Source organism: Tupaia chinensis, unplaced genomic scaffold (genome assembly GCF_000334495.1).
Source record: "Tupaia chinensis unplaced genomic scaffold, TupChi_1.0 Scaffold146386_1, whole genome shotgun sequence".
Classification (NCBI taxonomy): Eukaryota; Metazoa; Chordata; class Mammalia; order Scandentia; family Tupaiidae; genus Tupaia; species Tupaia belangeri.
The window spans coordinates 1939735-1952867 of NW_006206241.1; positions in this window are offsets into that span (position 1 = coordinate 1939735).

The following is a 13133-nucleotide window of genomic DNA, read 5'->3' on the forward strand; positions in this document are numbered from 1 at the left end:
ACAAATAGAGAGATCCCTTTACGACCCAATTAGGAGTAGACCTTAGAGATAAAGACTCCATTTCTGCCCATGAGGCTGTCACAGTCGAGTGAGGGTCGGAAAAGGAGGTGACCCACTGTGACAGCAGTTCCTGTGCACGCAGTAGCCTTTCGGTCCAGTGCTCCAACATACAGTGACTTTTTTGAAGTCTCTCAGCCACAATAAAATAAAAATTAAGTTAACCTTTATCTGGTGGTATTTTTTATTTTTACTTTTATTTATTTATTTATTTTTAGAATTATCTTATTGGGACCAGCAGGTGGCATGGTGGTTAAGGTGCTGGACACTCCCACATGGCTGACCACGGTTCAAGTCTTGGACCTGGTGGCCTGGTTTCTCACTTTCTCTCTCTCTGTCTCTCTCTGGTCAAATTAAAATAAATGAAGGAATAAAGAAAATTAAAAATAAATCATTAAAAATAAAACAAGAATTATCTTATTTAACTTTATGTATTTATTTATTTTAATTTTGACCAGAGAGGAACAGAGTGTGTGTGAGAGAGAGAGAGGGAAAGTGAGAAGGCAAAGGGTGGGTGTGGGGCGCAGGGCACAGGCCAGGGTGGGGCTGCCCTCTCACATGGACTGGCCGTGGGGGCTTCGTGAGAGAGGAGCTGGATCCGTACAGCCAGGTGGAGCGGGCAATCTTTCGAGAAAGTTATACCTGAAAGCTAGAATTATGTGAGCTATGGGATTACAATGACAGTTGCTAGAAACCAGGGTTATGAGGTGCGTTTTTCACTTGATGCTCCTTTTTGTGAAGAGGGGGTTTGTAAAATGGAGCACAAATATTAGCTGAGAATATCACATTCAAACGGTATCTGCCAGAGCAATATTGAAGACACACAAACACAGACACGATGCGGAGCCTGCTCGCAGCTTCGTCAGAGTCCGCCCCCTTCCTAGGGTTTGCTGGGGATGTTTTCATTTTGGGGGGAGGGTTTTGTTTTAGTATTTACCTCAACTCCTTCTATTTCCATGTTCAATTCCAGAGCAAAGAAACAAAAAGACTAGAAAGTGAGGATCTGTTACCCTTTTGTCACTGCTGTTTGGCTATTTCATACCAAGAAGAGAATGAGATTCCCTCCTGCCCCCAAGTACTCTACCTCTTCATTTCTTCCCTTTTCTTGATCACCAGACTGAAATGAACATAAACTACTTTAATTGATTCACGTTCCCCTCAACATTCAAATATACTTACAATTCTATTATCCTTAAGTAGATATTTTTCATTTATGATACAAGATAAGCATTTTCTCTTCTTTTTAATAGAGGTTTTTGCCTTACGGTGTGTGCACTCGCTGGAGAGAGAGGGAGTGACAGAGACAGTGAGAGGGAAAGTGAGAAATCGCCCCCCAGGGAGATGCCCCCCCCCACAATCCCTTCTCCATTCTCCTCCCAGGATCTTGACTTGCATACACAAGCACTAAGTGTGAGTTTTAAGCCACTGGGTCCAGGACTCAAACCATGGCTGTCCATGCGGGAGTCCAACAATGTAACCGCTATGCCATCTGCGGGTCCCTCCAAGATAAGTGTTTCTCTTTTAAATAATTCTTTATTTAATTTTATTTATAATTGTTATTATATTTTAGTTTGAAACAGGGTTCATGTCCTCATCAGAGAGAGAGAAAGAGAAAGAGAGCGAAAAACTGAGAAAGCAAACTGCCGCGTCTGGGCTTCGAATTGCAGTCAGCATGTGGGAATCCAGCACGTTAATCAGCATGCTACCCGCTGGACCCCGAGATAAGTTTTTAATATACCTGAAAGATACCTCACACGCACACATGCACACGCACACATGCACACTGCTGAGATGTCGAATAGTGAATGCAGACTGCCGATCCTGTGTACCAAGCATGACAAACGCCACCTCCCTAGCCAAAGGCTGCTGGCAAGCTCGCCTGTTAGTGCACAGCTGTCACCTTAATTTACCATTCTTCAGTGGGTGTCCCATTTCCCCGATCTTGGGAGAGACTTCGACCAGTTTGCTGTAGCACTACTCCTGGGTTCTTTTCTGTAGTAGGTTGGAGGTAAGGGAGGGTTACTCGGCTACTCACGAGTGGCTGCTAGCGTCTAACCAGCATGGGTCTCAGCATCCAGGCAGACCGTGTTTAGACAGTCCCTGAGATATTGATACAGTTTACTACGTGAGCATCGTGTTTCTGGGTTTTTGTTCTTTAGGTGATCTGACTCTGTTTGGCCTGGGACGTTTGCTCTGAGCAGAGGCAGCAACGGTCCGGGCAGTGTTCTGTTACCGCTGTGGTTGGCCACTGGAGTCCGAGATCCTCTGGCTTCATGGTAGCTGTTTTTCCTTAGAAAGTCAGTCTTCAGGGGCCGTCCTACATGACCAGAATGCAAGGCTCACTGGGTTTCTCTGTATTGTTTATTCAGGGGCACAGTGAAATTCCAAACTCTCAGTCAACCTGTGGACCGTGAATCCCACTGTCCCACCAATAGGGTCCTTTTCTAACATCCATTCTGCTTTCAAACACTCACTCACTTCCCTAGGAAGATCCACTTCTGGCAGTCAGGGTGCAAGGTGGGGGCCCTCGCTGTTCATTCCAGAGTGCTGCCTCTGCAGGGGCTTCCTCACTGGAGCAGCCAAGCGCCTCTGAGCAGGGACTCCTGCCAGGGACGGAAGCCTGGTCCTATCAGCAACAATGCACAGCACAGATGCTGAAGGCTTTGCTTTACGACCCAATTAGGAGTAGACCTTAGAGATAAAGACTCCATTTCTGCCCATGAGGCTGTCACAGTCGAGTGAGGGTCGGAAAAGGAGGTGACCCACTGTGACAGCAGTTCCTGTGCACGCAGTAGCCTTTCGGTCCAGTGCTCCAACATACAGTGACTTTTTTGAAGTCTCTCAGCCACAATAAAATAAAAATTAAGTTAACCTTTATCTGGTGGTATTTTTTATTTTTACTTTTATTTATTTATTTATTTTTAGAATTATCTTATTGGGACCAGCAGGTGGCATGGTGGTTAAGGTGCTGGACACTCCCACATGGCTGACCACGGTTCAAGTCTTGGACCTGGTGGCCTGGTTTCTCACTTTCTCTCTCTCTGTCTCTCTCTGGTCAAATTAAAATAAATGAAGGAATAAAGAAAATTAAAAATAAATCATTAAAAATAAAACAAGAATTATCTTATTTAACTTTATGTATTTATTTATTTTAATTTTGACCAGAGAGGAACAGAGTGTGTGTGAGAGAGAGAGAGGGAAAGTGAGAAGGCAAAGGGTGGGTGTGGGGTGCAGGGCACAGGCCAGGGTGGGGCTGCCCTCTCACATGGACTGGCCGTGGGGGCTTCGTGAGAGAGGAGCTGGATCCGTACAGCCAGGTGGAGCGGGCAATCTTTCGAGAAAGTTATACCTGAAAGCTAGAATTATGTGAGCTATGGGATTACAATGACAGTTGCTAGAAACCAGGGTTATGAGGTGCGTTTTTCACTTGATGCTCCTTTTTGTGAAGAGGGGGTTTGTAAAATGGAGCACAAATATTAGCTGAGAATATCACATTCAAACGGTATCTGCCAGAGCAATATTGAAGACACACAAACACAGACACGATGCGGAGCCTGCTCGCAGCTTCGTCAGAGTCCGCCCCCTTCCTAGGGTTTGCTGGGGATGTTTTCATTTTGGGGGGAGGGTTTTGTTTTAGTATTTACCTCAACTCCTTCTATTTCCATGTTCAATTCCAGAGCAAAGAAACAAAAAGACTAGAAAGTGAGGATCTGTTACCCTTTTGTCACTGCTGTTTGGCTATTTCATACCAAGAAGAGAATGAGATTCCCTCCTGACCCCCCCAAGTACTCTACCTCTTCATTTCTTCCCTTTTCTTGATCACCAGACTGAAATGAACATAAACTACTTTAATTGATTCACGTTCCCCTCAACATTCAAATATACTTACAATTCTATTATCCTTAAGTAGATATTTTTCATTTATGATACAAGATAAGCATTTTCTCTTCTTTTTAATAGAGGTTTTTGCCTTACGGTGTGTGCACTCGCTGGAGAGAGAGGGAGTGACAGAGACAGTGAGAGGGAAAGTGAGAAATCGCCCCCCAGGGAGATGCCCCCCCCCACAATCCCTTCTCCATTCTCCTCCCAGGATCTTGACTTGCATACACAAGCACTAAGTGTGAGTTTTAAGCCACTGGGTCCAGGACTCAAACCATGGCTGTCCATGCGGGAGTCCAACAATGTAACCGCTATGCCATCTGCGGGTCCCTCCAAGATAAGTGTTTCTCTTTTAAATAATTCTTTATTTAATTTTATTTATAATTGTTATTATATTTTAGTTTGAAACAGGGTTCATGTCCTCATCAGAGAGAGAGAAAGAGAAAGAGAGCGAAAAACTGAGAAAGCAAACTGCCGCGTCTGGGCTTCGAATTGCAGTCAGCATGTGGGAATCCAGCACGTTAATCAGCATGCTACCCGCTGGACCCCGAGATAAGTTTTTAATATACCTGAAAGATACCTCACACGCACACATGCACACGCACACATGCACACTGCTGAGATGTCGAATAGTGAATGCAGACTGCCGATCCTGTGTACCAAGCATGACAAACGCCACCTCCCTAGCCAAAGGCTGCTGGCAAGCTCGCCTGTTAGTGCACAGCTGTCACCTTAATTTACCATTCTTCAGTGGGTGTCCCATTTCCCCGATCTTGGGAGAGACTTCGACCAGTTTGCTGTAGCACTACTCCTGGGTTCTTTTCTGTAGTAGGTTGGAGGTAAGGGAGGGTTACTCGGCTACTCACGAGTGGCTGCTAGCGTCTAACCAGCATGGGTCTCAGCATCCAGGCAGACCGTGTTTAGACAGTCCCTGAGATATTGATACAGTTTACTACGTGAGCATCGTGTTTCTGGGTTTTTGTTCTTTAGGTGATCTGACTCTGTTTGGCCTGGGACGTTTGCTCTGAGCAGAGGCAGCAACGGTCCGGGCAGTGTTCTGTTACCGCTGTGGTTGGCCACTGGAGTCCGAGATCCTCTGGCTTCATGGTAGCTGTGGGACCTTAGAAAGTCAGTCTTCAGGGGCCGTCCTACATGACCAGAATGCAAGGCTCACTGGGTTTCTCTGTATTGTTTATTCAGGGGCACAGTGAAATTCCAAACTCTCAGTCAACCTGTGGACCGTGAATCCCACTGTCCCACCAATAGGGTCCTTTTCTAACATCCATTCTGCTTTCAAACACTCACTCACTTCCCTAGGAAGATCCACTTCTCACAGTCAGGGTGCAAGGCGGGGGCCCTCGCTGTTCATTCCAGAGTGCTGCCTCTGCAGGGGCTTCCTCACTGGAGCAGCCAAGCGCCTCTGAGCAGGGACTCCTGCCAGGGACGGAAGCCTGGTCCTATCAGCAACAATGCACAGCACAGATGCTGAAGGCTTTGTAGTAAATGGCGACACCCTCACCTGGTCCCTGAGACCACCCACAGAAGAAGAGAAAGAAACAGCATATTAGACAGATACATGTGTGCACACTTTACTGGCAGCGCAAGAAGGGACTGCCAGCCTCTTCTTCGCAGGAGGCGAGATTGCGAACTGAACCAATATGACAGTTCGGAACTGGCCTTTCTAAGTGAGCAGGGGGGCCCCGAGATTCACTGTGATGGCCCAGGCTTCCTAGGAGGAGTGTACAGTCAGGGTCCCACAGTGGAGCAGCCTCCTTCCATCAGTACTCATGGCGGATAGAGGGTATGAGGGTCAGTCGGACCCACCGCACCCATCACAGCGAGCGACACGTCTGTGTCCGGGTGATGCGATTACTCAGTAGACGAAGCAGACCAGGACACGGGGCCACCTCCCACGTGTGGGACAACTGGACCACACTGGAGACATGCCGGCTGGCCCTCCTCCTGGGCACGGGCCGTCTCATCTCGGCTGGGAGAGTCACTGGAGAGAGTCACCTGGGACCTGTCTAGGGCCCGCCCTGCCCTGAGGAACGGGAGCTGCTGTCCTCTCCTTCCCCCAGGCCAAAGCCAAGGCAAGGGACTCGGACACCCGCGCTTCCCCCTCCTCCCCCCCCCGTGTGTCTTTCTGGGATTCCTCGGGCCCTGTGGTAAAGCCTCCCACATGTGATTCCTGTGCCCAGGAAGCGGGCGGGGAGGGAAGGATGCGGGGCAAGGGGAGGAGAGAGATGGCCCAGCTCTCCGGGGACACGAGGACACAGAGAGACTCTTGCCATTCCAGGACAACACTCAACTGGAATAGCCTCTGAGGCCGATGCCAGGCAGAGGGGGTCTGCTAAAGCTCCAGAATGGGGAGAGCTGACTGGGCACTGCCTCGGCTCCACCCTCCCAGGGCAGCTACGCGAAGACCAGGGAGCGCGGTGCAGACACCCCAGCTTCCCGGGGCAGAACCCAGTGGCCCACTCCGTGCTTCCACCCTGGACGTGCCACTAGCTGTCTCAGCGCCAGCTCCCTTCTTTCCGGGGTTATGTGTCTTCGCTTCCTTTTGCAAATTCTTGAGAAATAAGATACCACTGGTAGAGCTTGGTGCAGGCGACTCTAAGCTTGAGTCTGCCTCTTTGGTCTGGGTAGCAAGAGGCTGGTCATTAGGGGTCACTGACAGGTAGAAGCCTTAGGGCGCTGTCCCGGGTGTCCTGGCGGAGGTAGCTCTGACTACCGCTGAGGAGAATGAGGAGCCACCCGGGCTACACAGACACCTTTCTCTGCTTACTGCAATGGTTCTTCAGCATCAAAGCCCCACCATGCTCTGAGAGCCTGAAGGTAATCCGGGTCACCTTCGGCCATCGTCAGAAATGTGAACACACAGCACCAAATCGGTCTTCAGCGCCGTAGCTGCAACTCTGCCCACGTGACCGTAGAATCTGGGCACGTCTTGAAGAAAAACAGTTTTGTTGTTGTTGTTGTTTATGCACACCTATTTCTCTTTCTTAATTGAACTACTTACATGGGGAGGGAGTTTCTCTTCAAAGTCAGCTAGAACTGTAGACAGGTGAGTGTTCGGTTTCTGATTGGCTGGCTGTCCTCTAACTAGTTCTCTGGTTAACCTATGACCGTCACAGTTTTCTGTCTCCACTCGCTCGACCCACTGTGACAGCAGTTCCTGTGCACACAGTAGCCTCTTGGTCCAGTGCTCCATCATACGGTGACGTTTTTGAAGTCACTCAGCCACAATAAAATCAAAATTAAGTTAACCTTTACCTGGTGCTCTTTTTTTTTTTTTTTGGATTATCTTATTTAACTTTTTGTATTTATTTATTTTAATTTTGACCAGAGAGGGACAGAGTGTGTGTGTGTGTGTGTGTGTGTGTGTGTGTGTGAGAGAGAGAGAGAGAGCAAGCAAGCCACCAGGTCCAGGACTTGAACCACAGTTGGCCATATGGGAGTCCAGTGCCCTTAACTATCATGCAACCTGCCAGACCTAACCTTTATCTGGTGTTCTACCAAGTACAGACACCTGCTGGAGGAGACAGCTGGGGACAGCCGGGATCACACCTGCTCCAACAGTGACCAAAGCCACTACTAGTTCTTTGCATACTGCTGATGCATCCCAAGTTTTTATTTTATTTTTTTTTGAAATGGTAGCAATTTTCTTTTGTATTTTAACACACTTCAATCTTAAAAATGTCACCCTGTGAGGGGTTGGAATACCACATGATAAAATTGAGATGATGAAGGATATTGCAAAGATGGCTTCATTACGTTTGGTCACTTACATTGCTGAGTTGGGAGTTGTTCTTGACAAATATCAAGGACCAGTAATGCCCAGAGGGAGGCTGCCCTGCAGAACCCAGCACTCGCCAGTGTGTGGCAGCGAGGGGGCAGACCTACCTGCGGCCGTTCCTTTTACTCCCAGTAGCCCACACTCGCCCAGCACAGAAGAGTAACACACTGTCCTTTCACCTGACCTGGGAAACGTCCACGGCCCGAGCTTGGTTTTCTGGAATATCACACAACGCAGACTTTATATGGGGGCTGGCGCTAGTCCAACAGCTTTGGGTTTATAGGCTCAGGGATCACTTTGCTTACTCTATAATATGTGCATGTTTTCATCAAATGGAATTTATACTCATAAAATTTGGGAAGAGTAAGCATGTGTGTCCTTATCAGCTGATGACTTCCAAGGCCCTAGGCTCCTCCACCGACCAGGCCCGAGAGCTGAACATTGCTCAGACAGCTTTTGATTTGTACTACTAAGACATAAAGACAGATATTTTAATATTTTTTTTTGTATGTGTGTGTGTGCTTTACTTTCTTTTGCTTTTGGTTTGTTTGTTGTGTTTTTGTCATAGGGCACATGTGCTTGCCAGGGAGAGACAGAGCGAGAGTGAAACTCACCTGTCAGCGGGATGGCCATGCTGCAGTCCCTCCTCCTCCATTTTCCTCTTGGGATTTTGGGTATGTACGCACATGTGCCTAGCATGACTTTCAAGACTGTGAGTCCAGATCCGGGGCTGTGGTCAGCCGTGTGGGGTCTAGCTCCTTAACCACGATGACACTTGTTGGCCCCAACTTTCCTTTGGATACTTAAGTCATGAATATAAAGGCTATCACAATCTCCCAAATGTGACTAGTTTAGAGTACAATTAGCTCTGCTTTAGAAATTATTATTTTTAGAGAGGAAAAGGAGACATTCGTAGTTTAATTGCGATTCTATTATATAGCAACCTCAGAACGAGACGCTCGTATTGACATTGCCACAGTCCAGCAAGGAACATACGACGCTGTGGTCCAGCCATGCCTTCAGCTGAGCTGTCTTGGTCAACACTGTTGGCAGAGGGTCCTAGGTGACAGAGACACGGGCTGCCTTTTTATTCCAACGGAACCCTTTGTGGGGATGCCTTAATTAAAGTTGGGAGTGTATTCTCTCTAGTCCCTATTTCTTTTTTATTTCAGTCTATTAAACATTAAAAACAGAGCTGTAGATATCGTTTTATTTTCATTTCCACATAGCTCTGAAATGCCTACATGAGTCTCAGTTTAAAACAGTCCCAGTGATACAATGGTTAGAGTCCCTGGATTATAGAGCCAGGGTCCACACGTGATGGCCCTGGGCTAGACCTGATCCTCAGCCGGCTTGGAACTCTGTCAGGCCCACTCATTCGGGTGTCTTCCCTGGCTGCTCCTGCACTGCAGCAGCAGAGACACGAGCCATGACAAAGCCCCCACAGTTATCTGGCCCCCACAGAAAACGTCTGCTGTTCTCTGTTTGAGGCTAACCCAAATCTGACCTACCAATTTTATAAACTAAGCAACTGGGGTCTAGAGTTGCTAAGTAGCCCCTTCCTCAACTTCTAGTCACCCAGATCATTGTGTTCAGTGGTCGCGGTTTCTCTAAATGGAGCGAGTAGTGTCGACTGCCTTGTCTGGGATTTCCCCGCTCAGTGTTACTTCCGAGACTCACGCGCGGCCATGTGCAGAGCTGCAGCTCCTTGTTGCTGGGTTGCTCATCGTGTGATTGGATGTGCTGAAGCTTACTCTTCACTCTGTGGTTTGTGGACAGCGGGGACCTTGCAGGCGGGGTCTGCAAGACCTGTTCCCATGCAGGTCTCTAAGTGCACATACGGCCCTGCTTCTCCAGGGTACGTAGTACTTAGACACCGCTGCAAAATTAACTGCTCCAAACTTGGAGGCTCAAAGTAACAAACCTTATTTTTCTTCCTCCTCCTCTTCTTTTCTTCTTCTTCCTCCTCCTCCCCCCCTCCTCTTCCTCCTCCTCCTCCTCTCCTCCTCCTTCTTCTTTTTACAGCTTTTGTGGGCCGAGGATTTGGGAGCAACTTTGCTGGATGCCCTGGCTCGAGGTCTTCTGTGGGTTGGGTCACACTCTTGTAGGTCAGCTGAGGCTGAAGCCCGTTGAAAGCCCTACCCAGAAGCAGTACTTTCCAGTTGAGGCGCATGGAAGTCAGTGGCCACAGCTCTCCCGACTTGGCCAGAAACTTCAGCTCCTCACTCAGGGACCTCTCTACAGGCTGCCTGGTGTCCTCAGGATGTGGGAGTCGGCTTCACAAGGGCAAGCAGCGAGAGGCCAAGAAAGAGCAAGGACCCGGGCCAGGAAGGAGCCCCAGCTTTGCCCCATCTCAGAAGTGGCGCCCTGCCTCTGCCCATTCGTGCCACTGTAAGGACCAGGGACCTCGTGGCTTACAAACAACAGTGTTTCCTTCTCACCATTCTGTAGGCTGAGAATTCAAGATCAAGGCATTGGCAGATTCAGTGTCTGCCAAGGACCCCTTTCCAGTTCATAGACGGCATCTGCAGCTGGGGGAGAGCTGGGGTGAGTCTTAGGGGCCCCTTTAACAAGGCTCTACTCCCATTCATGCAGCTCTGTCTGTCCCTCATGCTCCGACAACTTTCCCGAAGTCCCACCTCCAAACACCACAACCGTCGGGTTAGAGTCCCACATGTGCATCTGGGGGAATCGACACTAGGACCCTAACAGATCCCACGAATTCTGTCCTGTCCCATCCACCAGGAGTGAGTCACTGAGAACAGTCTGTGCTCCAGAGGGCAGAGATTGGCCTCTGCCTTGGAAAGGAGCCACGTAAGAGGATCCGTGGACACGTTTTACAGCCACACACATCTATCGCTCGGAGTGGGGCTGCTAGCTCCCAGTACTTAGTGCGCTCATCTTCAGCAGAGGCCCTCGAAGCCTCGCTGGGTGACTGCTGTAGCTCAGGCTTCCACAGCCCTGCGTGGGAGTTCAGGGGCTCCCCGTCCACTGCTCACCAATGCCAGCCTTCTCATTCTAGCCATCTGTAACTCTTAGACAGAAATATCCGAGCCTGGCTGCTTTTATAAAGATAGAAGTTTATTTACAAAAACAGCCCTAGGCCTCCAGCACGGCTAGGGGAAGAGAGAAGGGCAAGCGTGTGCAGAGACAGTCCCTGACCGAGCTGAGCGACCGGAACTTGCTGAGTCTCACCAGACATCATGAATCTATTCAAGAGAGTTACCTCCATGATGTGATCGGCATGTTCCGAGCTCTGCCCACCAGACCTCACTCTGGGTTGCAGGAAGGAGTTAATTTCTCACTAATACCTTTACAACCCTGGCAGGCAGGGTCAAGTTCCAGCATGTGGATGTCTGGGGCACATAGTCCAGCCAATATCTTTTTTTTTTTTAAATGACAATAAAAAATAGCTCCAAATATGTGAGTATGTGCCCTTATTTTCCCTTGTCGCACTTACTTGTACTGTTATCTGCTGAATAGAATACTGAATAGCAGGCGTGTTTTGGACAATGTGGCGTGTCCAACAAGTATGTACGTATAACGCAGTCTCTGTGGGGGTACTTCAAGAAGCTTGTGAGAAAATGAAATTACTCATTTATTTTGGTGCGGGAGAATGGCCGGAGGAGGAACTGGGGGTTGTATTAGTCGGTGGGACAGAGGCTGCTCTCAACATCCTTCTGGGGTCCGCAGAGGCTCCTGGGAGGGTGATGGGTATTCCCAGACTCGCCCCTCCTGCACTGAATGGCTCCTGTCCAGAGGGCTGGAAAAGCTGAGCTCAGACCCGGGCACCTCCAGGGCCTTTCTGTGGTCTCTGAGACTGTCCTACCACCAGCAGCACCGTTTCCATCTACCCAGAGGCAGCCGCTGCCATCTCTGCACTTGGGTGTGTTCTCGCCACGCTCCACCAGGGCGAGGGGCTTTAATTACACGCAGCTTCAACGTTTCAGTTTTTCCTTGATGTAAAAAGCAATACCTGCTTATCATAGGGAACTGAAGAATTGAAAAGGATTTATAATGCAGACATTTAAATATTTTTATAAACATTTCGAGCCTAAATCATATTTTTAAAAGAATTATTTTATTTAACTTTATTTATTTATGTATTTTATTTTATTTTGACCACAGAGGGATGGGGGTAGGGGAGAGAAATAAAGTGAGAAAACAAGCCACCAGGTCTGGAATTCAAACCATGGTTGGCCATATGGGAGTCCAGCGCCCTTTACCATTGCACCACCTGCCAGCCCCGGTATTTATATATTAAAACATAACATTGATCACCCAAAAACTCTACTTCACTCTCTTGAAGCTTATTTAATAATTCTAATGTTCAATTTATAAGATACTCCGAGAGAGAATGTTGGACTCACCTCGGAGGCAACACTTTTGTTTAAGCAGAGAAGAGACGTCTCTCACAGACAGGAAAGGCCATGGCATAAAATAGTAAAATAGATACTATCTACTAAAAGCTTGCTCAGAATGCAAAAGAACAAGTAGGGGAAAACCAGGGTCACCTCTTCCCCTCCCAGACCTGCTCTCACCAGGCCCGTGACTTTAAAAGGCCCTCCAGAAGGAGCCACAGGGCAGAGGGCCTGGCGCAGGCTTTGCGGAGCCACCAAAAACAGCCCACAGAGCCCATTTTCGATGGGAGTCTGTAATTTTCCATTTACCTCAAATAGCATATTAGGGAACAACCCCTCCACAGAGAATTTTAATTCACCTCTTGGAAGGATCTTAACAAATGGAGACATTTCTTGTCAGGTGTATTTACGTTCTTGTCTGCGTTTGCAGCTCTTGCTGCTCACTCTAAGGTGTGCCAGGCTGGGTTTGCCGCGAAGTGGCGGAGCTGAGTGAAGAGGGCTTACACAACTTCCCCCCTTCTCAACAGTTGTCAGCAAGGCCGAGCAAAGCGAGAAGCTTCAACGGCCGACTTTGCTGGGCCGAGACTACACAGCCAAGAGCTTTTTTGTTTTTCAAAGACTTAGAGCCCTTCACTTCCAACTAAAATTTACATGGTTTGCTAATTGGCTACACGTAAGGAAGGCGAGCATGCGATCTCCTCTCACTGTAATTTGAAATCCACAGTTACAGCTTCTCCTGGTCCACTAGGGAGCCCAGCACCTTGGCAAGCTTTAAGAGCCAGGGGCCATGGAAACCAGCAGTTAGCATAATGGCTATGTCGCTGGACTCCCACGTAGTCGACCACGGTTCGCGTCCCGGACCCAGTGGCCTAAAACTCACGCCGGGTGCGTGTGCGTGCGTGCCCAAGAGGAATCACCCTGGGTGATTTCTCACTTTCTGTCTGTCTGTCTCTCTCTGTCCGTCTGGCGAGCGCACGCACCCTATAGCAAAAACCTCTCCAAAAAAAAAAAAAAAAAAAAAGCCAGGGGCCCACCACGCG